Below are 3,876 nucleotides of genomic sequence, written 5' to 3'. Positions count from 1 at the left end.
AGGTCACTGGTAGCATATTTTAAAAGCAGCCCAAAAGTTGCTTTTAGAAGCTGTTGTAGATAAAAACACGCTCTGTAGTTCTTTTATGTACTGACAGTACTTTTAAAAATATAATTTACCAAATACGAAACTGTTTTAATTCACAGCTGATTATTCTCACAACACAGCAGCAGCAGCTTATTTTTTTAAGTCACAGCAATCCCAAACCAGCCGTAAGTTTTTCGGGAAGCTGCTGAAATTATACATATATCTAAAGCTGAGTTTACTATTCCTAACTGTTCACTGGGAAGCGGAAATGACGGTTTTGCCCTCTGTTTTTGCTTTGACTTACGGGTCTGCCATATGTCCCCTCATTATATAAGCAAAAATCCCAAATTCTTAGTTTCTTCGGGAAGCCTCTATCAACATCCATATTCACTGTTTCGTAGCATCAAACCCAACCATCAAAATCAACAATCTCCCACTAACTTCAGCCTCTATCAACATCAGTCGCTCCATTCCAATTTCAGTTCGACAAGCCACTAACTTTACAAGTGCGCTTTTACAATCATGGCATTCAAATCCCCGATTTATATGAGCGGAATGGATGTTTGTGTTTTCAATGGCCATATTAAAATGGCAGACTGAAATCACGAGAAAGAAGGAGAAGAAGGATTGGGTCTGGGTTTGTTTTGGATTGCGCATGTAAGTTTTTCTTTTGTCTGATTCTGGGTTTTTGTTTTGGATTGCTCAATTTTTTGGATGCGTATTCTTTCTGGGTATTGTTGTTGTGCAGAAAAATATTCATTGAGGAATTGCAAGTTTAATCACCATATTAGACATTTATGTATTTACCAAATCTGTTGTTGGCCGTTTTTCGCTTTTTTGTAATTTATCTTTGATAGATTCCAATAAACCCCAACAATTTTATGAATGTAGGACACCATACATCTTGAGTTCAGAAATGCTGCCGTTATGTCAAGTGGGAAGAGTATGAGGCGTTGCAATCATAACTCATGCAGGGAGTAAATGTAATGCCAAGCCCTGAAGCCCGAAGGTATGTTCATTTTGAAAAAAAAAAAAAAATTAATTGCATTATTTACTGGAGCTCACTGTAACTACTGAGTACTGATACGAGTGTTCTTTGCTATATGGTCAAATAATGAGTCACAAACACCCTTAAGCAAACCAAGTGTTGTTGTCGAAGTAAAAACAATTTTCAGTAGAATAGGATTTACAGTCAATTGTGAATTGTGATTAGGTATATGTTTTGAATTTTCGGACCCCCATGAAGTTTTCTAATTGAGAGGAAAGTCTGTAGAGATTTAATTTCGGTCTCCAAAATCATTGAATCAATGTTCAGGGATTTAGGAAGGTTGATCCAAACTAGTGGGAGTTTGCAAATGAGTGGTTCCTAAGGAGCAGACACATTTATTGAAAAATTTTGTGAGGAGAAAATGCAACAATAACTTTCCCTCTCAGAGTTCATGTTCTGGATTTCTGGTATGTGTTTTGATTTGGAAAAGAACATTTGTTGGTTTTTTGCTTAATACATTTTCGTATTGAAGAAAATTGTTACTGATGCGGATTTTGTATGTTTGATTCAGTTTCAGGGTTGGACCTAATTTTCAAGTTTGCAACTTTATAATCCCAAAAGCCAGAAGAGATTTAGGGCTTGACATAGTCTAAAATCCATGGGAGAAGATCATGTGTACACAAAAGATCGGAGGGTTGAATCCATTCCAGATGAGGTTCTCAAATTTTGATTTGTTTTTAGTTTTTCCCCGTTCTCTTCTTTTTACTAAAACCTGTCTTCATTTGTTTGTGTACAGCTCCTTGCATTCTCTGGCTCACACCCACTTAACAGTAATTGGCTCAGGTGATTTATATGATCTCTTATATATGCCAATGTAATTCATACGTGATCTGTATGATATAGTATTGTTTAATGATTACATCAATTTAAATGGTTAGTTGTAATTGGAGTAACCGTATCGGAATTGCTTAGTGAGGGTGCACTTGCTATTGTTAGTTTGTTATTCTTTCCCGTTGTTTGAATTGTACTTAACTATCTCAATTATTTTTGCACGATCAAATTGCTTTTCCACAGTGATTTCTATTCAATGTTAATGATCTGTATGTCTTATCAACTTCACGTTGTTCAATACATAATTTATGTAGCTCTGTTTATTTGAATCAATCCTGTAGAGTTTCTAAACTGTAATACATTGCCCTAAAAAGGTTATTCCCTTTTCCTTTCCAGTTTTAATAGTGAGGTTTCTTCCCTTTTCCTTTCCCTCACAAGCTGGAATATGGGCTTTTGAACATCAAGCCTGAACGTATGGATACTTTCTTTTCCTGTTATCTTTAGTCAACGTCTTAGTTTGAGTGAACAAAAACTAGAGGATCAGAGGTTTTGACTCCACAGAGGTGCACTCTCTACAGTGATTGTATTTGTTTATGCAGATTCTGTATGCAAGCAGGTCTGCCATTACCCTGATCCTGTAACAAGGTAAACAAAATCTATTCACCTATTGAAAGATGGAAAAGACCATTTGGTTAAAGCTTTCATTTCAAAACCACCTTGGAGAATGGTTTGGGTTGCTTTACTTGGCACTTTTAGACATTTTTGTCATGCCAATTGAAGCTCTTTACTACATTTCAAAAAAAAGATGAAGATCCTCTTGACCCTTTGTATTGTGTATAACAGTCTTTCGACATAAGTTCAATATAAACTTCATTTACTTCTCTTTTTAAATCCGTTTGTTCTTTTCTTTTCAGGTTTAACATTGCACCAGACTTGATGAATCAAGCAAAAGATTATTTGAACAAAACTATATATGTTGGCTAGAGTGAGTGTTTTAGAATGCGCAAAAAAAAAAAAAAAATGTATCTTCTAATGTTCCAATTATGTTTATTCGACCCAAAAGTTGTGGTTGCACAGTTGTGTGCAGTCCTGCCTTACTTTGAATGCCAATTTAGGATGGCCTGCCTTTGGAATGTTGATTTATGTGATTCTGTATTTGTCCTATTTCTGTTTCTTTGTTAGTACATTTTGAATGAGAACCTCTCTTATCTGCCGCAAAGAAGGTAATGTGTGTTGAGCATTAAGTTGCGATAATAGTTACTAGGAATTTCTAATTTGGAGTAAATTGAATGAATTCTTCAAAAGTGAGATTATTTTGACAACAAATATTGGCCCAAAAATGTTAATGTTAAATTAGAAGTGTTGCATCAAGCAAACAAACCCGCGGCATCGCGCGGGCTATATCGCTAGTTTATAACAAAAGCTGAATTGCAGAGCGTGAGAATCACCTTTCTGTCTTATTGAGTTATTCTACAGGCGCGTTAAACCATTTCTTGTTTCTTACTGCTGATTATTCTAATACAATTGCAGCTCGTGGCTTGTCTTTGTATGATTAGCATGGACCAATGTGGTGATCGCTTTTTCAATTGAGAAAAATTAAGTATTCTTTGATTGGACTTTGGACACATAAAGCCAACGAATGAAACATGCAATTATTGTTTTTTTTATTTAGAAAAGGGCGGTGCGGCAGCCCTCAAGTCTTGATAGCCTTAATTAAAGAAACTGTCGAATACAAGGGGGGGACAATGAGCCTAAACCCCTGATTACAATAAGTAGAACATCCTGAAATACTATCCTGAGTCTCTACTAAATGCTTGTACTCAACAAAGCACCAATTAGCAAAGAGCGCTCTACTGGCGACTCTATTTGCTTTAACTGCATTAACGCAGCGGTGATACAACGGAAAGATAACTTGATCTGCAACCCGACTGCAGCAAAGCATAATTACCATACGCATAGCTTTCCCATCATAATGCCACTGGACACTACATCCAGTGACACATAATTTCCCTCTGCTACTAAGAGGCAGC

General features: G+C 36.2%; 1 long non-coding RNA gene across 4 annotated transcripts; it reads left to right on the top strand.

Annotated features, from left to right (window-relative positions):
- The first annotated feature begins 395 nt into the window (after positions 1-395).
- LOC133733048 (uncharacterized) lies at positions 396-2,981 on the top strand. Of its 4 annotated transcripts, none has more exons than XR_009857467.1 (7): positions 396-684; positions 919-1,036; positions 1,351-1,482; positions 1,587-1,730; positions 1,812-1,858; positions 2,243-2,491; positions 2,761-2,981. It is a non-coding gene; the product is annotated as an uncharacterized LOC133733048 (long non-coding RNA). The 4 variants fall into 4 exon arrangements; XR_009857468.1 differs by having other exon boundaries at positions 398-684; positions 1,587-1,858; positions 2,243-2,318; positions 2,446-2,491; XR_009857466.1 differs by having other exon boundaries at positions 397-684; positions 1,587-1,858.
- The last annotated feature ends 895 nt before the right edge of the window (positions 2,982-3,876 follow it).

Source organism: Rosa rugosa, chromosome 2, assembly GCF_958449725.1.
Source record: "Rosa rugosa chromosome 2, drRosRugo1.1, whole genome shotgun sequence".
In the NCBI taxonomy this organism is placed as follows: Eukaryota; Viridiplantae; Streptophyta; class Magnoliopsida; order Rosales; family Rosaceae; genus Rosa; species Rosa rugosa.
Note: the sequence above shows the minus strand (reverse complement) of the source record. Positions and strands in the feature narration are given on the sequence as shown.